The 23540-nt window shown below is 35.2% G+C and overlaps 1 long non-coding RNA gene across 1 annotated transcript; it reads left to right on the top strand.

Moving 5' to 3' along the window:
- Positions 1-8439: 8439 nt before the first annotated feature.
- On the top strand, positions 8440-21780 carry LOC141731903 (uncharacterized). The gene is made up of 5 exons (XR_012583805.1): positions 8440-8977; positions 11616-11700; positions 17047-17148; positions 19643-19800; positions 21592-21780. It is a non-coding gene; the product is annotated as an uncharacterized LOC141731903 (long non-coding RNA).
- Positions 21781-23540: the final 1760 nt, after the last annotated feature.

Consider the following 23540-nt stretch of genomic DNA (forward strand, 5'->3'; position numbering starts at 1 on the left):
GGATTAATTCCACGTTTTCTGAGGGGAAATCCCCATTTTTAGGGGTCAAAATTGAATTTTATGGCATTAATTGTGCATCTTCTGAGGGAAAATCCCCGGGTTTGGGGCTTAAAATGGCGGGTTTGGGGATTAATTCCGCATTTTCTGAGGGGAAATCCCCGTTTTTAGGGGTTTAAATTGAATTTTTTGGAAAAAAAATCCACATTTTTAGGCCTTAAAATTGAATTTTTTTGGGATTAATCGTGCATTTTCTGAGGGAAAAAGTCTATGTCTTGAACCTAAAATTGCACTTTTTGGGATGAATTCCACATTTTCTGAGGGGAAATCCCCGTTTTTAGGGGTTAAAATTGAATTTTTTTGGAAAAAAAAGCCAGATTTTTAGGCCTAAAAAATTGAATTTTTTGGGAAAAAAATCCACATTTTCTGAGGGAAAAAGTCTATGTTTTGAACGTAAAATTGCATTTTTTGGGATGAATTCCACATTTTCTGAGGGGAAATCCCCATTTTTAGGGCTTAAAATTGAATTTTTTGGAAAAAAATCCACATTTTCTGAGGGAAAATCTCTATTTTTAGGGCTTAAAATGGCATATTTTGGTATCATTCCCACATTTTCTGAGGAAAAAGTTCATTTTTAGGGGTTAAAATTGAATTTTTTGGGCTTAATTCTGCATTTTCTGCGGGAAAATCTCCATTTTTAAGACCTAGAATTGGTTTTTTTTAATTAATCCTGCATTTTCTGAGGGAAAATCCCTGGTTTTAGGGCCGGAAATTGCTTTTTTGGGACAAATTCCACATTTTCTGAGGGAAAATACCCATCTTTAGGGCTGAAAATTGCTTTTTTTGGTAAAATATCCACGTTTTCTGAGGGAAAATTTCCTTTTTTAGGCTTAAAATTGCTTTTTTTGGGATGAATTCCACATTTTCTGAGGGAAAATCCCCATTTTTAGGCCTTAAAATTGAATTTTTTGGGATTATTTCCACTATTCCTGAGGGAAATGTCCATGTTTTCAGGCTCTAAATTGCTTTTTTGGGATTAATTCCACATTTTCTGAGGGGAAAATTGCCATTTTTAGGGCTTAAAATTGCATTTTTTGCAATGAATCCCAGATTTTCTGAGGGAAAAATTTGATTTTTTGGGATCAATTCCACATTTTCTGAGGGAAAAATCCCCATTTTTTGCCTAAAAATCCCATTTTTATGGGGAAAAAACCCAATTTTTTTTTCTAAAAATTCTGTTTTGGGGTAAAAAAAATCTCAAATTTTCTGGGAAAAAAATCTCAAATTTTTGGGACTAATTCCCTTTTTTATGAGAAAAAAATCCTTATTTTATGGTAAAAAAAATCTCAATTTTTTGGGACAAATTCCTCTTTTTTCCCATTTTTATGGGGAAAAATCCCAATTTTTTTTTTGTAAAAATTCTGTTTTAGGCTAAAAAATCTCAATTTTTCTGGGGAAAAAGTCCAAATTTCTAAGACAAATTTCCTTTTTTCCCCATTTTTATGGGGAAAAATCCCAATTTTTTTTTTGTAAAAATCCCATTTTAATGTAAAAAAATGTCAATTTTTTTGTGAAAAAAATCCAATTTTTTGGGACAAATTCCTCTTTTTTTTCCCATTTTTATAGGGAAAAAATACCAATTTTTTTTTGTGAAAATCCCATATAAATGTAAAAAAATCTCAATTTTTCTGGAAAAAAATCCAATTTTTTGGGACAAATTCCTCTTTTTTTTTCCCATTTTTATAGGAAAAAAATCCCAATTTTTTTTTTTTTTAAATTCCATTTTAATGTAAAAAAAATGTCAATTTTTTTGTGAAAAAATCCAATTTTTTGCGACAAATTCCTCTTTTTCTTCCCCATTTTTATGGGGAAAAAATCCTAATTTTTGGGAACAAATTCCCCATTTTTATGGGAAAAAAATCCCAATTTTTTTTTTGGCAAGAATTCCATTTTAGTGTAAAAAAAATCTCAATTTTTCTGGGAAAAAACCCCAAATTTTTGGGACAAATTCCTGTTTATTTTTCGGACAAATTCCCTTTTTTCCCCCATTTTAGGGTAAAAAAAAATCTCAATTTTTCTATGAAAAAAATCCAATTTTTTGGGACAAATTCCTCTTTTTTTCCCATTTTTATGGGGAAAAAAACTCAATTTTTTTTTGGTAAAAATTCCATTTTAGGGTTAAAAAAAATTCAATTTTTCTGTGAAAAAAATCCAAATTTTTGGGACAAATTCCTCTTTTTTTTCCCCATTTTTATGGGAAAAAAATCCCAATTTTTTTGGTAAAAATTCCATTTTAGTGTAAAAAAATTTCAAATTTTTGGGACAAATTTCTCTTTTTCTCCCCCATTTTTATGGGGAAAAATCCCTTTTTTTTTTTTTTTTTTGTAAAAATTCCATTTTAGTGTAAAAAAATCTCAAATTTTTGGGACAAATTTCTTTTTTTTCCCATTTTTATGGGGAAAATAATCCCAATTTTTGGGAACAAATTCCCCATTTTTACGGGGAAAAATCCCTTTTTTTTTTTTTTTTGTAAAAATGCCATTTTATGGTGAAAAAAATTCCAATTTTTTGGGCCAAATTCCTTAATATTTTTGCCATTTTTATGGAGAAAAATCCCAATTTTTGTTTTGTAAAAATCCCATTTTAGGCTAAAAAAATCTCAATTTTTCAGGGGAAAAAAATCCAATTTTTTGGGACAAATTTCTCTTTTTTTTCCCCATTTTTATGGGGAAAAAATCCCAATTTTTGGGAACAAATTCCCCATTTTTATGGGGAAAAATCCCTTTTTTTTTTTTTTGTAAAAATGCCATTTTATGGTAAAAAAATCTCAATTTTTCTGGAAAAAAATCTGATTTTTTGGGCCAAATTCCTGGATATTTTTACCATTTTTCTGTTCTAAAGCCCCAATTTTTTGGTGAAAATTCCGGATTTTTCCCTGCAGGCCGTGCTGCGGATGCTGCGCCGCTGGAGCTCGGGGGAATTTGGGAATTCTGGGAATTCTGGGAATTCCGGGAATTGTGGGAATTGTGGGAATTGTGGGAATTGTGGGAAGTGCGTGCTGGTTGTGTGCACGCGCAGGGAGGACAGCGAGCGCCTGGCCCAGCTCATCAGAGCCAATTCCCTGAGGTGCCTGGCATGGAAACCATGAAAGGTGGGGAAAAAAAAGGGGAAAAAATGGGAAAAATTTGGGGAATTTTGGGGAAAAAATTGGGGGAAAAATCAGGAAAAAATGGGAAAAGTTTGAGGAATTTTGGGGAAAAAAATTGGGGGAAAATTTGGGGAATTTTGGGAAAAAAATGGGGGATTTTGGGGGGAGAAGGGAAAAACTTGGGGGTGAAATGGGAGAAAATTGGGGGGAAAATTGGGGGGAAAAATTGCGGAAAAATTTGGGGAAAAAATTGGGGGAAAGTTGGGGAAAAATTGGGGAATTTTGGGGGAAAAATGGGAAAGAATTGGGGAAAAAATGGGGAAAATTTGGGGGGAAAAATGGGGAAAATTGGGAAAAGTTTTGGGAAAAAATGGGGGTGAAATTTGGGGTATTTTGGGGGAAAAATTGGAGAAAAATTTGGGGAAAAGTTGGGGAATTTTGGGGGGAGAAGGGAAAAAATTGAGGATGAAGATCGGGAGAAATTTGGGGGAAAAAATTGGGGAATTTTGGGGAAAAATTTGGGGAAAAATTTGGGGAAAAATTGGGGAAAAAGTTGGGGAATTTGGGGGGGAGAAAGAAAAAAATTGGGTGAAAATTGGAGAAAAAATGGGGGAAAATTGGCAAAAATTTGAGGAAAATGGGGAAAAATGGGAAAAAATTGGGAGAAATTTGGGGGAAAAATGGGAAAAATTTGGGGAAAAAATTGGGGGAAATAAGGAGGAAAAGTTGGGAAAAAATTCGGTGAATTTTATGGGGAAAATTTGGGGGTAAAAATTGGGGGGAAGATGGGGAAAATTTGGGGAAATAAGGGGGAAAAATTCGGTGAATTTTGTGGGGGAAATGGAAAAAATGGGGAAAATTTGGGGAAAAAATGGGAAAAAGTTGGGGAAAAGGTGGGGAGTTTGGGGGGAGAAGGGAAAAAATTGGGGGTGAAAATTGGGGAAAAATCTGGAGGAAATATTTGGGGAAAATTTGGGGAAATAAGGAGGAAAAATTGGGAAAAAATTCAGTGAATTTTGTGAGGAAAATGGAAAAAAATGGGGGAATTTTGGGGGAAAATTGGGGAAAGTTGGTGGAAAATCAGGAAAAAATTGGAGGAAAATTTGGGAATTCAGGGGGAAAATCAGAAAAAAATTGGGGAATTTTGAAGAAAATGGGGGGAAATTTGGGAATTTGGGGGTGAAAATTGGGAAAAAATTGGGGGAAATTTGGAGGAAAAATGGGAAAAGATTGGGGGGAAAATTTGGGGAAATAAGGAGGAAAACTTGGGAAAAAACTTCAGTAAGTTTTGTGGGAGAAATGAAAAAAATGGGGAAAATTTGGAGGAAAAAATTGGGGGTGAAAATCACAAAAAAAATGGGGGAAATTTGGGAAAAAATTGGGGGAAATTTTGGAAAATAAGGGGAAAAATTGGGAAAAAATGTGGATTTTGTGGGAAAAATGAAAAAAATGTGGAAAATTTGGAGAAATTTGGGGGGAAAGTTGGTGGAAAATCAGGAAAAAATTAGAGAAAAATTTAGGAATTTAGGGGGAAAATTAGAAAAAAATTGGGGGAAAAAGGGAAAATTGGGAATTTGCGGGGAATGGGAAAATTTGGGGAAAAAATTGGGTAAAATCAGGAAAATTTGGAGAATTATGGGCCAAAAATTAGGGGGAAATTGGGAAAAAATTTGGGAAAATTGGGGGGATTTGGGGAATTTTGGGGGAAATTTGGAGGAAAATTTGGAAATTATGGGTCCAAAACCAGGAAAAAATTGGGGAAATTAGGGGGAAAATGTGGGGAAAATTTGGACAAATTTTGGGGGAAAAATGGGGGAAAATTTGGCCAGTTTTGGGGAGAAAATTGAAATTATTTGGGGAAAAACTTGGAGAATTTTGAAAATAAATTTGGGAATTTTGGGAAAAAATTGGGGAAATTTGGGGGAAAATGAGGAAAACTTGGGGAATTTGGGGAGAATTTGGGGGAAATCTGGAATTTCTGGAGGAATTTGGGGAAAAATTTGGAGAAAACTTTCGGGAAAATTAGGAAAAAATTGAAGAATTTGGGAAAAAATGTGGAATTTTGGGGAGAAAATGAAAAATTGGGGGACTGTCTGGGAAAAGCAGATGTGAGTTTTGGCGGGAAAATTGAGAAATTTCAAGAAAACGTGGGCAAAAATTTCAGAAAAATCAGGGAATTTGAGGGGAAAAATACAGATTTTTTGGGGAATTTTTGGGGAATTTCACAGAATGTGAGGGGAAAAAGCTGGAATTGCAAGGAAAGCGATGAATTGTTGATTTTTGCAGGGCAAAGAGAAGCCATGCAGGTGTGCGCTGTGTACCACGCCGGGCTGAGCGCCGAGCGGCGGCGCCGCACCCTGAGGGCGTTCATGGCGGGCAGGGTGTGGGCGCTGTGCGGCACCAGAGCCCCCTGAGGGCGTTCATGGGCCGGGTGTGGGCGCTGTGCGGCACCAGAGCCCCCTGAGGGCGTTCATGGGCCGGGTGTGGGCGCTGTGCGGCACCAGAGCCCCCTGAGGGCGTTCATGGGCCGGGTGTGGGCGCTGTGCGGCACCAGAGCCCCCTGAGGGCGTTCATGGCGGGCCGGGTGTGGGCGCTGTGCGGCACCAGAGCCCCCTGAGGGCATTCATGGTGGGCAGGGTGTGGGCGCTGTGCGGCACCAGAGCCCCCTGAGGGCGTTCATGGCGGGCCGGGTGTGGGAGCTGTGAGGAACCAGAGCCCCCCTGAGGGCGTTCATGGCGAGCAGGGTGTGGGTGTTGTGCGGCACCAGAGCCCCCTGAGGGCGTTCATGGGCAGGGTGTGGGCACTGTGAGGCACCAGAGCCCCCTGAGGGCGTTCATGGCTGCCGGGATGTGAGGGCGTTCATGGGCCGGGTGTGGGAGCTGTGAGGAACCAGAGCCCCCCTGAGGGCGTTTATGGCGGGCCGGGTGTGGGCGCTGTGCGGCACCAGAGCCCCCTGAGGGCGTTTATGGCGGGCCGGGTGTGGGCGCTGTGAGGCACCAGAGCCCCCTGAGAGCGTTCATGGCTGCCGGGATGTGAGGAGGTCCCTCATGGCGGGCCGGGTGTGCGCATCCCCCTGAGAGCATTCATGGCGGGCAGGGTGTGGGCGCTGTGCGGCACCAGAGCCCCCCTGAGGGCGTTCATGCCTGTCAGGAATGTGGGTGTTGTGTGGCACCAGAACCCCCTGAGAGAGTTCATGGCTGCTGGGATGTGACAGGGTCCCTCATGGCTGCCGGGATCTGAGGGCGTTCATGGCGGGCCGGGTGTGGGAGCTGTGAGGAACCAGAGCCCCCCTGAGGGCGTTCATGGCTGCCGGGATCTGAGGGGGTCCCTCATGGCGGGCAGGGTGTGGACGCCCCCTTGAGGGCATTCATGGCGGGCCGGGTGTGGGCGCTGTGCAGCACCAGAGCTCCCTGAGGGCGTTCATGGCTGCCGAGATCTGAGGGCGTTCATGGCAGGCAGGTTGTGGGCGCTGTGCAGCACCAGAGCCCCCTGAGAGCGTTCATGGCTGCCGGGATCTGAGGGCGTTCATGGCGGGCAGGGTGCGGGCGCTGTGCGGCACCAGAGCTACCTGAGGGCGTTCATGGCTGCCAGGATCTGAGGGCGTTCATGGCGGGCAGGGTGCGGGCGCTGTGCGGCACCAGAGCTCCCTGAGGGCGTTCATGGCTGCCGAGATCTGAGGGCGTTCATGGCAGGCAGGTTGTGGGCGCTGTGCAGCACCAGAGCCCCCTGAGGGAGGTCATGGCTGCCGGGATCTGACAGGGTCCCTCATGGCCGGCAGGGTGTGGGTGTTGTGCGGCACCAGAGCCCCCTGAGGGTGTCCCTCATGGCGGGCCGGGTGTGGGGGGCCCCCTGAGGGTGTTCATGGCGGGCAAGGTGTGGGCGCCTCCCTGAGGGGATCCCTCATGGCGGGTACGGTGTGGGCGCTGTGCGGAACCAGAGCCCCCCTGAGGGCGTTCATGGCTGCCGGGATCTGAGGGGGTCCCTCATGGCCGGCAGGGTGTGGGCGCCCCCCTGAGGTCGTTCATGGCCGGCGGGATGTGGGCGCTGTGCGGAACCAGAGCCCCCCTGAGAGCGTTCATGGCCGGCGGGATGTGGGCGCTGTGCGGAACCAGAGCCCCCCTGAGAGCGTTCATGGCTTCCCTCACAAAAGGGTGAGGCAATGAGGAGAAACTAGGAAAGAGTTTGCGCGGCGGCGTCCACGGCCCTGGATCCGGCTGTCTGGTGAGGGGCGAAGGCCAGGGAGGAGCGGCTCCGGGGCTACAGCCAACCATAACTCCCAGAGAAAAGAAAATTCTGGAAACCTGGGAGGAGAAAAGGAGAGATTGACTGAGCCCAAGGAGGAGGCACTTTCACTTTATAAGAGAAACCAGGGGAGGAGCAGTTTCGTTTCCATGGCAACCTAACTGGCAGGGTAGCAACAGGAAGTCCTGGGAAAGGGAGAAACCATTTAATACAGAAAATGGGGGGAGCAAACGAACAAACTTAAGAACGCACCACAGCAAGAGTTAAAATTGGAAAAATATCAGGAAAATATTGGGAAAATTTTGAGGAAAACTTGGGGGAAAATCAGGAAAAAATTAAGGGAAGTTTTGGGGAAAATTGGGAGAAAGTTAAGGAAAAAATTGGGGAAAACATGGAGGAAAATTTAGGGAAAATTGGGAAATGGTTGGGAGAAATTATGGGGGAAATTGGGGGAAAAAATCAGGAAACTATGGGGGAAAATCGAGAAAAAATTTGGAAAAATTGGACAAAAATTGAGAAAATTTGGTGGAAATTTTAGCAAAAAATTGGACAAAAATTAAGAAAACTTGGAGGAAATTTTAGTCAAAAATTGGGGAAGAGTCAGGAAAAAAATGGGGAACTTGGAAAATACCAGGAAAAATAAGAAAAATTTGGTGAAAATATTGGTTAAAGTGGGGGGAAAAAGGGAAAAATCGGGAGAAAAAATGGGGGAAAATAAGGATAAATTTGGGTGAAATTTTGGGAAAATTAGATGAAAAATCAGGAAAATTTTGAGGGAAAATGTCAGAAAATTGGAGGGAAAATTGGGAAAAAATTGGAAAATATCAGGATAACATTTGGGGAAAATCCGGGGAAATTGTGGGGAAAATCAGAATTTTGAGAAAAATTTGGGAAAAAATCGCAAAAATTTGGGAAATTTTTGAAAAAATCAGGAAAAATTGGTAAAAGTTTGGGGAAAATGAGGGAAAATTTTGGGGAAAATCAGGAAAACTTATTGAACATTGGGAAAAATTTTAGGGGAAAATTGGGGGAAAATTGAGAAATTTTTAAGGAAAAAATGTGGGGAAAATGTGCAAAAAATTGGGAAAAATTTGGGAAAAAATCAGAGAAAATTTGGGGGAAAAGATCGGGAAGAAATTGGGAAAATGTTGGGGGAATTGTGGAAAATTGGGGCAAAATTGTGAGAAAAAATTGGGAAAAAATCAAAAAAATTGGGAAAATTCAAAAATTTGGGGGGAAATTTTTAGAAAATTTGGGAAAAAAATTGGGGAATTTATGAGAAAAAATTGGGGGATTTGAGGCAAAAAAATTGAATTTTTGGTATAAATTTGAATTTTTGGGGGTAAAAAATTGAAATTTTGGTGGAATTTTTAAGGATTTGCGCCAAATTTTTGGGATTTTTTTTTGGAAAATTTCCTCAAATTTTAAATTTTGGAATTAATTTTGAATTTTTTTTCCTTCCAGGGCGAGGATTTTCTGGAATTGCGGCGTCACATCCATGAAAATTCGGTGGATTATTGGGCGGTCAAGGCTTTGGTTCAAAGAGTTTTTGTGCCTTGTAAATGTCCTGAAAAACAGGAAAATTCCCAGGTTTGGAGCACAATAAATGGGAAAAAAAAGGAAATTTTAATGGGGAAAAATTGGATTTTTTGGCAGGAAAATTCCCCAAAAAATGAAAAAAAATTGGATTTTTAATGGGGAAAAAATTGGATTTTTTGGCAGGAAAATTCCCCAAAAAATGAAAAAAAAAATTGGATTTTTTGGCAGGAAAATTCCCCAAAAATGAAAAAAAAAATTGAATTTTTTGTTTTTTTTTTTTTTTCCATAAAGAATTCCAGGAAAATTCTCAATAAATCCCCCAAAATTGGGAATTTTTAATGAGTAAAAATTGGAATTTTTGGGGTTTTTTCCACAGGAAATTTCAGGTAAATTCCCAGGTTTGGAGCCCAAAAAATGGGGAAAAAAGGGAAATTTGAATGGGGAAAAAATTGGATTTTTTGGCAGGAAAATTCCTCCAAAAATGAAAAAAAATTGAATTTTTGATGAAAAAAAATTGGATTTTTTGGCAGGAAAATTGCCCAAAAAATGAAAAAAATTGAGTTTTGAATGGGGAAAAAATTGGGTTTTTTGGCAGGAAAATTCCCCAAAAACTGGAAAAAAAATTAAGTTTTTATTTGAAAAAAATTGGATTTTTTGGCAGGAAAATTCCCTAAAAAATGAGAAAAAAATTGAGTTTTTAATGGGGAAAAAATTGGATTTTTAATGGGGAAAAGATTGGATTTTTTGGCAGGAAAATTGCCCAAAAAAATGGAAAAAAAATTGGATTTTTAATGGGAAAAAAATTGGATTTTTTGGGTTTTTTTGTCATAAGGAATTCCAAGGAAATTCTCAATATATCCCCCCAAATTGGGAATTTTTAATGAGTAAAAATTGGAATTTTTGGGTTTTTTTCCACAGGAAATTCCCAAAAAATCCAGGAAAATTCCCAGGTTTGGAGCCCAAAAAATGGGGAAAAAAGGGAAATTTGAATGGGGAAAAAATTTGATTTTTTGGCAGAAAAATTCCCCAAAAAATGAAAAAAAATTGAGTTTTTAATGGGAAAAAAATTGGATTTTTTGGCAGGAAAATTCCCCAAAAAATGGGGAAAAAATTGGATTTTTTGGCGGGAAAATTCCCCAAAAAATGAAAAAAAAAATTGAGTTATTGATGAGAAAAAAATTGGATTTTTTGGCAGGAAAATTCCCCAAAAAATGAGAAAAAAATTGGATTTTTTGGCAGAAAAATTCCCCAAAAAATGAAAAAAAAATTGAGTTTTTAATGGGGAAAAAATTGGATTTTTTGGCAGGAAAATTCCCCAAAAAATGGGGAAAAAATTGGATTTTTTGGCGGGAAAATTCCCCAAAAAATGAAAAAAAAATTGAGTTATTGATGAGAAAAAAATTGGATTTTTTGGCAGGAAAATTCCCCAAAAAATGATTAAAAAAATTGAATTTTTAATGGGGAAAAATTGGATTTTTTGGCAGGAAAATTCCCCAAAAAATGAAAAAAAATTGAATTTTTTATGGGGAAAATTTGGATTTTTTGGCAGAAAAATTCCCCCAAAAAATGGAAAAAAATTGAATTTTTAATGGGGAAAAAATTGGATTTTTTTGCAGGAAAATTCCCCAAAAAATGAAAAAAAATTGAATTTTTTATGGGAAAAAAAATTGGAATTTTTGGCAGGAAAATTCCCCAAAAAATGAGAAAAAAAATTGGATTTTTTTTTTTTTTTTTTAATAAGGAATTACAGGAAAATTCTCAATAAATCCCCCAAAATTGGGAATTTTTAATGAGTAAAAATTGGAATTTTTGGGATTTTTTTCCTAAAAATTTTGATTTTTGGGTTTATTTTCACACAGAAAAAATCCCAAAAAATCCAGGAATATTCCCACGTTTGATTCCCATTAAACACTGAAAAAATTTGAATTTTTAATGAGAAAAAATTGGAATTTTAGGGGATTTTTTCCATAAATAATTTGAATTTTGGGCTTATTTTCACACAGAAAAATTCCCACGTTGGATTCCCATTAAACACTGAAAAAAATTGATTTTTTAATGAGAAAAAAATTGGAATTCTAAGGGATTTTTTTCAAAAAAAATTTGAATTTTGGCCTTATTTTCACCCAAAAAAATTCCCAAAAAATCCAGAAAAATTCCCACGTTTGATTCCCATTAAACACTGAAAAATCTTTAATTTTTAACGAGAATAAATTGGAATTTTAGGGGTTTTTTTCCTAAAAATTTTGAATCTTGGGTTTATTTTCACACAAAAAAATTCCCAAAAAATCCCGAAAAATCCCCAGCCTTTAATCCCATTAAACACTGAAAAAATTTGAATTTGTAATGAGAAAAAAATGGAATTTTAGGGGATTTTTTTTCAAAAAAATTGAATTTTGGGCTTATGTTCACCCAAAAAAATTCCCAAAAAATCCCGAAAAATTCCCAGCCTTAAATCCCATTAAACACTGAAAAAATTTGAATTTTTAATGAGAAAAAATTCAAATTTTCAATGAGAAAAAATTGGAATTTTAGGGGATTTTTTGTAAAAAAATTTAAATTTTGGGCTTATTTTCACCCCAAAAAATTCCCAAAAAATCCCGAAAAATTCCCAGCCTTAAATCCCATTAAAAACTAAAAAAAATTTTATTTTTAATAATAAAAAATTTTATTTTTATTTCTTTTTTTGCAGGAAATTCCAGCCAGGAGATGCCGAGGCCACGAGCGCGCCCTCCCCGTGCAGGAGCTGGAGCAGAGCCTGGACCTGAGGCAGGAGGGTAAAAAATCCAAATTTATCCAAAAATCTAAAAATTCCAAATTCCCAAATCCCCAAAAATTTCATTTTCCCAAAATCCCCCTTTTTTCCCCAAAAAATTCCCTTGAAAATTCCATTTTTTCTGTCATTAATTCCCTTTTTTCTCTCATTTTTTCTCAATTAATTCCCTTAAAAATTCCATATTTTCTGTCATTTTATCGTCAATTAATTGCCTTGAAAATTCCCTTTTTTCTGTCATTTTTCCCTAATTAATTCCTTAATTATTTCACTTTTTTCTGTCATTTTTTCCTTAAAAAATTCCCTTTTTTCTCTCATTTTTCCTCAATTAATTCCCTTGAAAATTCCATTTTTTCTGTCATTTTTTCCTTAAATAATTCCCTTTTTTCTGTCATTTTTCCTTCATTAATTCCCATTTTTCTGTCATTTTTTCCTTAATAAATTCCCTTGAAAATTCTTTTTTTTGTTTCGTTTTTTCCTTAATTAATTCCCTTTTTTCTGTCATTTTTCCCTAATTAATTCCCTTGAAAATTCCATTTTTTCTGCCATTTTATCCTTAATTAATTCCCTTTTTTCTGTCATTTTTTCCTTCATTAATTCCCTTTTTTTCTGACATCTTTCCTTTAAAAATTCCCTTTTTTCTGTCATTTTTTCCTTCATTAATTCCCTTTTTTTCTGACATCTTTCCTTTAAAAATTCCCTTTTTTCTGTCATTTTTTCTTTAATAAATTCCCATTTTTTCAGTCATTTTTTCTCAATTAATTCCTTTAAAAATTCCTTTTTTTCTGTCATTTTTTCCTTCATTAATTCCCTTTTTTCTGTCATTTTTCTTTAATAAATTCCCTTTTTTCTGTCATTTTTCCTCAATTAATTCCCTTGAAAATTCCCTTTTTTCTTCATTTTTCCCCCATTTTTCCCTGAAATTTACCCCAAAAAAATCCAAATTTTCCCCCAAATTTTTTCTACAAATAACCAAAAAAAAAAAAAAATCCAATTTTCCCCAAATTTTGCCCTAAAATTCTCATTTTTTTCCAAATTTCTCCCCAACCCAAAATCCCTTTAATTTTCCATTAAATTTCTCCATTTTTACCTCAAAATTCAATTTTTTTCCCCAAATTCCCATCAATTTTCCTTTGAAATTTAACCCAAATATTCCAAATTTATTTCCCCCAAATTTCTCATTTTTCCCTAAAATTCTCCAATTTTTCCCCAAATTTTTCCCCAAAATTTCAGAAAAAATTTCAATTTTTTTCTTCCCTAATTTTCCCCATTTTCTGCCCCAAAAATTCTCTTTTTTCCCCAAATTCCCTTGAAAAATCCCTTTTTTCTGCAATTTTCCCCAATTTTTTTTGCCGTTTATTTACCCCAAAAATTCCAATTTTCTCTCATTTTCCCCCAAAATTTTCTCCCAAAAAATCAAATTTTTTCCCCCAAATTCCCTCAAAAATTCACATTTTTTCCTGATTTTTTCCTAAATTTTGCTCCAAAATTTTCAATTTTTACTTAAAACTTATTCCCAAAAAATCCAATTTTTCTCTTTTTTTCCCCTCAATTCCTGAAATTTTTGGCTGAATTTTCCCAATTTTTTATCCAAAGTTTTTCCAATTTTTCCCCCCATTTTCCCAAAAATTCCCATTTTTCCCCCAAAAATTCTCTTTTTTTATCCCCAAAAATTCCCATTTTTATCCCCAAAAATGCCCCAAATTTAAAAAAAAAAAAAAAAAATTTCCCCTAAATTCTTGCCAAAATTTCTCACAATTTTACCAAAAAAATCTGAATTTTTCTCTTTTTCCCCCATCAATTCCCTGAAATTTTTGGGTGAATTTCCAATTTTTTACCCAAAGTTTTCCCAATTTTCCCCCAAAATTCCCATTTTTTTCCCCCAAAAATTCCCATTTTTTTCCCAAAAAATTCCCATTTTTTCCCCCAAAATTGCCCCAAAATTTTAAAAAAAAATTTTTATTTTTCCCCATTTTTCTCTTAAATTTTTTGCCAAAATGTCTCCCAATTTTACCCCAAAAAATCCAAATTTTTTCCCTAAAAATCCGATTTTTTTCCCATTTTTTCCCCAAATTTCTCCCAAAAAATTCGTTTTTTTTTTCATTTTTCCTCAAAAAAATTCAATTTTTTTGTATTTTTCCTCCAAAAATTCGATTTTTTTTTTGCATTTTTGCCTCTAAATTCCCCATTTTTTTACCCAAAATTTTGCCCAAATTTCCCAATTTTTACCCCAAACTTACCCCAAAAATTCCAAATTTTTTTCTCATATTTCCCCTTCAATTCCTGAATTTTTTTCCCCAAAAAATCCGAATTTTTTCCCATTTTTTCCCCAAAAATTCGATTTTTTTTTCATTTTTTTCCCCCAAAAAATTCGGTTTTTTTTGCATTTTTCACCCAAAATTTTCCCAAATTTCCCAATTTTTACCCCAAAAAATCCAAATTTTTCCCCATTTTTTCCCCAAATTTCCTCCCAAAAATTCGATTTTTTTTTTCATTTTTTCTCTAAAAATTCGATTTTTTTCCTTTTTTCCCCAAAAAAAATTCAAAATTTTTTGCATTTTTGCCTCTAATTTCTCTATTTTTCACCAAAATTCCCCATTTTTTCACCCAAAATTTTGCCCAAATTTCCCAATTTTTACCCCAAACTTACCCCAAAATTCCAAATTTTTTTCTCATTTTCTTCTTCAATTCCTGAATTTTTTCCCCAACTTTTCCCAAATAAGCCAAAATTTTTCCCAAAAAATTCCTGAATTTTTTTCCCAAAAAACCAATTTTTTGCCAAAAAAATCAATTCTTTTTCCGATTTTTTTCCATTTTTGCTCTCAAAAAATTCGATTTTTTTTTGCATTTTTGCCCCTAAATCTCCTATTTTTTTACCAAATTCTCCATTTTTTCACCCAAAATTTTGCCCAATTTCACCCCAAAAATTCCAATTTTTTCCTCATTTTTCCTCTTCAATTCCTGAATTTTTTTCCCCAAAAAAATTCAAATTTTTCCCCAAATAACCCAAATTTGTGCCAAATTTTTTCCAATTTTTTTTTCATTTTTTCTCAAATTTACTCCCAAAATTACCTCATTTTTGATCCAATTTTCCACAATTTTCCCAATTTTTTCCCAATTTTTACCCCAAACTTACCCCAAACATTCCAAATTTTTTTCTCATTTTTCCTCTTCAATTCCTGAATTTTTTCCCTAAAAATCCAAATTTTTTTTTTCTTCCCCATTTTTCCACAAATTTCCCCCAAAAAATTCGATTTTTTTTGCATTTTTCCCCAAAAAATTCGATTTTTTTTTATTTTTTGCCCCTAAATCCCTATTTTTTCACCAAAATTCCCCATCTTTTCACCCAAAATTTTGCCCAAATTTCCCAATTTTTACCCCAAACTTACCCCAAAAATTCCAAATTTTTTCTCATTTTTCCCCTTCAATTGCTGAATTTTTCCCCCAAAAAATCCGAATTTTTCCAAATTTTTTTCCATTTTTGCCCCCAAAAATTCGAATTTTTTTGCATTTTCACCCAAAATTTTGCCCAAATTTCCCAATTTTTACCCAGACTTACCCTGAAAATTCCAAATTTTTTCTCAATTTTTCCCCTTCAATTCCTGAATTCTTTCCCCCAAAAAATCCAAGTTTTTTCCCCAAAAATCCAAATTATTACCAAATTTTTTTCACTTTCCCTCAAATTTACTCCCAAAATTTTCTCATTTTTAATCCAATTTTCCACAATTTTCCCAATTTTTTTCCCCGATTTTTACCCCAAACTTACCCAAAGAATTCCAAATTCTTTTCTCATTTTTCCCCTTCAATTCCTGAATTTTTTCCCCAAAAAACCCAAATTTTTCCTTAAAAATCCAAATTTTTTCCCATTTTTACCCCACGTTTCCCCCCAAAATTTTGATTTTTTTTTCATTTTTCCCCCAAAAATTCAAATTTTTTTTGCATTTTTGCCTCTAAATTCCCCATTTTTTCACCCAAAATTTGCCCAACTTTCCCAATTTTTACCCCAAACTTACCCCAGAAATTCCAAATTTTTTTCTCATTTTTCCCTTCAATTCCTGAATTTTTTTCCTCAAAAAATCCAAATTTTTTCCAATTTTTTTTTTCATTTTTCCCCCAAAAACTTCGATTATTTTTGCATTTTTTTACCCTTCAATTCCTGATTTTTTCCCCATTTTTTCCCCAAACTTCCCCCAAAAATTCAATTTTTTTTTTCATTTTCCCCCAAAAAAATTCAATTTTTTTTGCCTTTTTGCCCCTAAATTCCCCATTTTTTTACCCAAAATTTTGCCCAATTTTCCCAAATTTTTTCCCAATTTTTACCCCAAACTTACCCCAAACATTCCAAATTTTTTTCTCATTTTTCCCCTTCAATTCCTGGATTTTTTTCCCAAAAAATCCGAATTTTTTCTTCATTTTTTCCCCCAAAAAATTCGATTTTTTTTTTGCATTTTTGCCTCTAAATTCCCCATCTTTTCACCCAAAGTTTTTGCCCAATTTTCCCAATTTTTACCCCAAACTTACCCCAAAAATTCCAAATTTTTTTCTCATTTTTCCCCTTCAATTTTTGAATTCTTTTCCCCAAAAAATCCAAATTGTTTCCCAAAAAAAAATCCCAATTTTTACCCCCAAAAAATCCAAATTTTTTCCCATTTTTTCCCCAAATTTCCCCCCAAAAATTCGATTTTTTTTTCATTTTTCCCACAAAAAATTCGATTATTTTTGCATTTTTCCCTGTAATTTCCCCATTTTTTCACCGATTTTCTCCATTTTTTCACCAAAATTCCCCATTTTTTTTGCTGAATTCTCCAAATTTTTAATTTTTCACCCCAAATATTTTGATTTTTTAGGAATTGAAACCCTTCTGACCCCATCCTGTCCCAGCAATTCCTCATTGCCCCAATTTGCACCCTAAATTTACCAAAAAAATTCAATTTTTCTCCATTTTTTCTCCTAAATCCCGGCCAAACTTGCACCAAATTTTCCAGTTTATTTTCTGATTTTTCCCCAAAATTTTCCCCAAATTTCCCAATTTTTACCCTAAAAATTCCAAATTTTTTCCCATTTTTTTCTCCAAATTTCCCCCAAAAATTCGATTTTTTTTGCATTTTTTTACCCTTCAATTCCTGAATATTTTCCCCAAAAAATCCGAATTTTTTCCCCTAAAAAACCTAAATTTTTACCCCCAAAAAATCCAAATTTTTTCCCATTTTTTTCCATTTTTCCCCTCAAAAAATTCGATTTTTTTTGCATTTTTGCCCCTAATTTCCCCATTTTTTCACCAAAATTCCCCATTTTTTTTGCTGAATTTTCCAAATTTTGAATTTTTCTCCCAATATTTTGATTTTTTTAGGAATTGAGACCCTTCTGACGCTGCTGGAGCAGCTCCCGGGGGATTTCCTGCAGCTCCTGCCCCCGGTTCTGTCCCGGGGTCAATCCAGGACGCGGCCGCTCGGTGAGAATTCCCAAAATTCCCCAAATTTTCCCAAAATTTCTGGAATTCTGGGGGTGGCCAAAGGTCCTGGGGGTGAAAGGGAAAATTTGGAGGAGTTTGGGAAAAAAAAAAAGGGGGAAAATCAGACAAAAATTGGATTTTTGGGGGGATTTTGGGGGAAAATAATTCGAATTTTTTGGGGAATTTAGGGGAAATTAATTTGAATTTTTTGGGGGAAATGTGGGGTAAAAATTGGGAAATTTTTGGGTAAAAAGAGGAAAATTTGGGAAAAGAATTTGGGAAAAAAAATTTGAATTTTTAGGGGGAAATTTGGGGTAAAAATCAGGAAATTTTGGGGGAAAAAAATGGAAATTTAGGAAAAAAATTTGAGTTTTCTGGGGGATTTTGGGGAAAAAAATTAAATCTTTGGGGGAAACTTTGGGGAAAAAAAAGAGGGAAGTTTGAGGAAAAAATTTGAATTTTTAGGGGCAATTTTAGGGAAAATAATTTGAATTTTCTGGGGGATATTTGGGGGAAAATAATTTGAATTTTCAGGGGGATTTTAGGGAAAATAGTTTTTATTTTTGGGGGGAAATTTGGGGGGAAATTTGGAGGAGTTTGGGGAAAAAAAGGGGGAAAATCGGAAAAAAATGGGATTTTTGGGGGAAATAAATTGATTTTTTTGGGGGAAAAATAGGGAAATTTTGGGGGAAAAAAGGGGGAAAAATTGGAAAAAATTGGGATTTTTAGGGGGATTTTTAGGGAAAACAATTTGAATTTTTAGGGGGAATTTTAGGGTAAAAATCGGGAAAAAAGATTGGATTTTTAGGGGGGTTTTGGGGGAAATAATTTGAATTTTCTGGGGGAATTTTGAGGGAAAAAAGTTGAATTTTTAGGGGGATTTTAGGGAAAATAATTTGGATTTTTGGGGGGGATTTTGGGGAAAATAATTTGACTATTTTGGGGGGAATTGGGGGGAAAATTGGGAAATTTTGGGGAAAAAAGTTGAATTTTTTGGGAGAAAAAAATCAGAATTTTCGGGGGGTTTTAAGGTAAATAACTTGAATTTTTGGGGGCAATTTGGGGTAAAAATTAGGAAATTTTGGGGAAAAAAGAAAAATTTGGGGAAAAAATTTGAACTTTTAGGGGGAATTTGGGGAAAAAAATTTGAGTTTTTAGGGGGATTTTAGGGAAAAGAATTTGAATTTTTGGGGGGAAATTGGAGCAAATTTTGAAATTCATAGGGAAAATTTTGGGGTAAAATTGGGAAATTTTTTAGGAAAATTTGGGGGAAAACCTGGGAAAGTCTGGGACAGTTTGGGGTAAAAATGTGGAAAATTTGGGGTAAATGGAGCAGAAATTTGGGAATTCTTGGGACGAATTTTGGGGAAAAAATTTGAATTTTCTGGGGGAATTTTGGGGGAAAATTTTGGGGTAAAATTGGGGAAATTTGGGGAAAATTTTGACAAGAAATTGGGAAATTTTATTGGAAATTTTGGGAAGATTTTTTGGGAATATTGGGTTTTTTTTTTTTGAAAATCTGGGGAAAATTTTGGGGCAAAAGTGGGAAAAATGTTTTTGAAAATTTTGGGGTAAAATTGGGAATTTTTTTTGAAATTTTGAGAATTTTGTGGTGAAATTGGGAAATTCTTTGGAAACTTTGGGGTAGAATTGTGAATTTCTTTCAAAATTTGGGGGAAATTTTGGGGCAAAATTGGGAAATTTTTTTTGAATTTTGGAGGAATTTTTAGGGCAAAATTGCGATTTCTTTTTAAAATTTTGGGGACAAATTGGGAAGTTTTTTGGAAATTTTAGGGAAAACTTTAGGGTAAAATTGGGAAATTTTTTGGAAAATTTGGGGGAAAACCTGGGAAAGTCTGGGACAATTTGGGGTAAAAATGTGGAAAACTTGGGAATTTTTTTGGGAATTTTGGGGAAAAAATTTGAATTTTCTGGGGGTAATTTGGGGTGAAATTTTGGGGAAAATTTTTGGGGAAAATTGGGGAATTTTTTTAAAAAATTTGGTGGAAAGATTGGGAAAATTTTTTGGAAATTTTAGGAAGACTTTTGGGGTAAAATTGGGACGTTTTTGGGGAAGTTTTTGGGTTAAAATTAGGAAAATTTTGGGAACATTTTGGGAAATTTTTGGGGTAAATTTTGGGGTAAAATTGGGAAATTGTTTGGAAATTTTGGGGTAATATTGGGAATTGTTTTTTGAAATTTTGGCGAAAGTATTAATGTAAAAATTGGGAAACTTTGGGGGAAATTTTGGGGTAAAATTGGAAAATTTTTTTTAAATTTTGGGGTAAAATTGGGGAGTGTTCTTTGCCATTTTAGGGAAAGTTTTAATGTAAAAATTCGGGAATTTTGGGGAAAATTTGGGGGTAAGAAAGGAAAATTTTAAAGAAAATTTGGTGGAAAATTGGGAGAAAATTGCAAAATTTTGGGTAAAAAAATGAGAAAAAATCGGAAAAGATTTTGTAAAAATTTTGGAATTTTTGTTGATTTTTTGCAGGTGCCCTCCCCTGGCATTCCTGCTGTCTCAGGGCTCCTCAGGAATTTCGGGAATTTCAGGAAATTTGGGAATTTCGGGGTCTCTGGAATTCGACGCCGTCGCCCTGAGCGGCGCCAGGGGCTGGGAATTCGCCAGGCTCAGGGACTCCATCAAACGCGGTGCAAATTCCCCATTTTTGGGAACTTTTGGGAATTTTTTTTTTTGGGAAATTCTTGGGAATTTTTTTGGATTTTTTGGGAAATTTTTGGTGAACTTTTGGGGATTTTTGGGGATTTTTTATGGGGAATTTTGGGAATTTTTTAGAATTTTTAGGGAATTTTTTGGGGAATTTTTTTGGGAAGTTTATGAGGATATTTTTTGGAAGTTTATGAGAATTTTTGGGAGTTTTTTGGGAAATTTGGGGAATTTTATGGGAATTTTTGGGGATTTTTTTTAAGTTTTGGGGAATTTTGGGGAAATTTTGGGGAATTTTTTTAATTTTTAGGGAATTTTGGGGGGAAATTTTGGGACTTTTTTAGGATTTTTGGGGAATTTTTTGGAAATTATTTTGGGAAGTCTTTGAGAATTTTTGGGAGTTTTTGGGAATTTTTTAGAATTTTTGGGATTTCTTTGGGGAATTTTTTGGAGAATTTTCTGGGAATTTTTTGGCAATAGTTTTGGGAACTTTTGGAGAATTTTTGGGAGTTTTCTGGGAATTTTGGAGAATTTTATGGGAATTTTTGGGATTTTTTTAAGTTTTGGGGATTTTGGGGGGAATTTTATGAGAATTTTGGGACATTTTTCAGGAAAATTTTGAAGGATTTCCATGGGTATTTTGGGAAAATTCTTGGGAATTTTGGAGAGAACTCTTGGGGAATTTGGGCCAATTTTGAGAGAATTCCATGGGAATTTTGGGAGATTTTTCAGGGGTATTTTGAGGAATTTCCATGGGAATTTTGGGAAAATTCTTGGGAATTTTGGGGGAAATTTTGTGAGAATTCCATGGGAATTTCAGGAGAATTCCAGGGGAATTTTGGGAAATTTTTTTGGAGTTTTATGAGAATTTTGGGGGGATATGAAGAGAATTTTTGGAGATTTTTTAGGGGGATTTTGGGAAAATTCTTGGGAATTTAATGAGAATTTTGGGAGATTTTTCAGGGAAATTTTGAAGGATTTCCATGGGAATTTTGGGAAAAGTTTTATGAATTTTATGAGAATTTTGAGGGGATTTTGGAAGAATTTTGGGGGGGATATGAAGTGAATTTTTGGAGGTTTTTCAGGGGAATTTTGAGGGATTTCTTTGGGAATTTTGGAGGGAATTCCTTGAGAATTTTGGGGGGAATTTTGGAGAGATATGAAGGGAATTTGTGGGGATTTTTCAGGGGAATTTTGGGAAAACTCTTGGGAATTTAATGAGAATTTTGGGCGATTTTTCTGGGGAATTTTGAGGGATTTCCATGGGAATTTTGGGAAAATTCTTGGGAATTTTGGAAGGAATTCTTTGGGAATTTTGGGGGAATTTTGGGAAAATTTTTGGGAATTTTATGAGAATTTTGGGAAAATTTTTCAGGGGAATTTTGGAGGATTTCCATGGGAATTTTGGGAAAATTTTGGGGGGAATTTCTTGGGAATTTTGGGAACATTTTTATGAATTTTATAAGAATTTTGTGGGGGATTTTGGGAAAATTTTGGAGGGAGATTAACGGAATTTTTGAAAATTTTTCAGGGGAATTTTGGGAAAATTTTTGGAAATTTTATGAGAATTTTGGAGGGATTTTTCAGGGGAATTTTGAGGAATCTCCATGGGAGTTTTGGGAAAATTTTGGGGAATTTTGGGGGAAATTTTGAGAGAATTCCGTGGGAATTTCAGGCCAAAATTTGAGCCATTTTCGAGATAATTCCACCAAAACTTTGGGAATTTTGTTGGAATTCCTCAGCCTAATCCTCCCTGTGATTTTTGGGAATTCCAGCCTGCAGGAGCTCCGGGATCCCGCTGGAATTTGGGGAATTTTCCTTCCACGTCCGCGCCCGGGGGGATCTGAGCCCGCAGGATTTGGATTCGGTGACGGAAAATCTGAATTTGTGGGGCAGGAAAAGGGAGAGGGCCGAGCTCAGGAGGCTGAGGGAGAGCTTCCACATCTTCCACAGGTGAGAATTCCCAAAAATCCCAAAAATTCTGGCCAAAAATCCCCAAAAAATCCGGGAAAAAATGAAGAAAATCTGCAAAAGTGACACCAAAAAATGCTAGAAATTCCGGTCAAAAATCCCAAAAAAATCCGTGAAAAAATGAAAAAAATCCGCAAAATTAATGCGAAAAAAGTCAAGGAAAAAATCAAAAAAATTCCAAAAAAACTTCTGAAATAATTCCTTGAAAACTTAAGAAAAAAACTCCCTGAAAATTTCATTGAAAAAAATCTCAAAAATTCCATCCAAAAATCCCAAAAAAATCCGTGAAAAAATGAAAAAAAAAAAAAAAAAACCCAAAAATAGCACTGAAAATTCCAAAGAAAAATCCAATAAATTCCTTGGAAAAAATCCAAAAATCCCAAAAACTCCATCCAAAAATCCCCAAAAAACCCGTGAAAAATAAAAACAAAATCCGCAAAAATAGCGTCAAAAAATACAAGGAAAAAATAAATTTTATAAAAAATTCCAAAAGAATTCCACAAAAATTCCTTGAAAACTTAAACTCCTAAAAATTCCATGGAAAAAACCCTAAAAATTCGAGCCACAAACCCCCAAAAATCCGGCAAGAAATGAAAAAAATCCACAAAAATAACGCCGAAAAATCTAACGGAAAACCAAAAAAATTCTTCAAAAAATTCCTTGGGAAATTTCCAAAAATTCCTAAAAATTCCATGGAAAAAATCACAAAAATTCCTTTGAAATTCCTTGGAAAAATCCCCCAAAAATTCCATGAAATCCCCTTGGGAATCCCTGAATTGCTGGGGCAGGAAAAGGGAGAGGGCCGAGCTCAGGAGGCTCCAGGAGAGCTTCCAAATATTCCACAGGTGAGAATTCCTGAAAAATCCCAAAAATTCCGGGCAAAAATCCCCAAAAAATCCGGGAAAAAATGGAAAAAATTCTCAAAATTAACGCTGAATAATCCAAAGAAAAAAAATCGAAAAAATTAAAAAAAAATTCCTTGAAATTGTCGAAGAAAAAAACTAAAAATTCCATGAAAAAAATCTAAAATTTTTAGCCAAAAATCCCAAAAAAATCTGGGAAAAAATGAAAAAAAACCCGAAAAATAACGCCGAAAAATCTAAGAAAAAACCAAAAGAATTCCTTGGAAAATTCCAAAAAAAATCCATGGAAAATTTCAAAATTTCTTGGAAATGTCCATGGAAAAAGAAATCCCAAAAGTTTTATCCAAAAATCCCGAAAAAAATTCTCAAAAAATTAAAAAAAAACCCCCAAAAATAACTCCAAAAAATCCAAGGAAAAAAATCAAGAAACTTCCAAGAGAATTCCAAAGAAAGTTCCAAAATAATTCCTTGAAAACTTCAAGAAAAACTCCTAAACTTTACATGGGAAAAAATTTCACAAATTCCAGCCAAAAGTCCCAAAAAAATCTGTGAGAAAATTTAAAAAAAAACCCCAGAAATAACGCTGAAAATTTCAAGGAAAAAAATCAAAAAATTTCAAAAAAAAAATTTCTTGGCAACTTCAAAAAAATCCCTAAAAAATCCATGGGAAAAAATCCCAACAATTCCAGCCAAAAATCCAGGAAAAATCCAGGAAAAAATGAAAAAAAACCCCAAAAATAGCGCTGAAAAATCTAAGGAAAAACCAAAAAAATTTCTTGAAAAATTCCAAAAAAATTCCTTGGAAAATTTCCAAGAATCTCTAAAAATTCCTTGGAAAAAACTCCAAAAATTCCATCCAAAAGTCCCAAAAAATCCTCGAAAAATTCTTA

The sequence above is a fragment of the Zonotrichia albicollis genome, chromosome 26 (genome assembly GCF_047830755.1).
Source record: "Zonotrichia albicollis isolate bZonAlb1 chromosome 26, bZonAlb1.hap1, whole genome shotgun sequence".
NCBI classification, from domain to species: domain Eukaryota; kingdom Metazoa; phylum Chordata; class Aves; order Passeriformes; family Passerellidae; genus Zonotrichia; species Zonotrichia albicollis.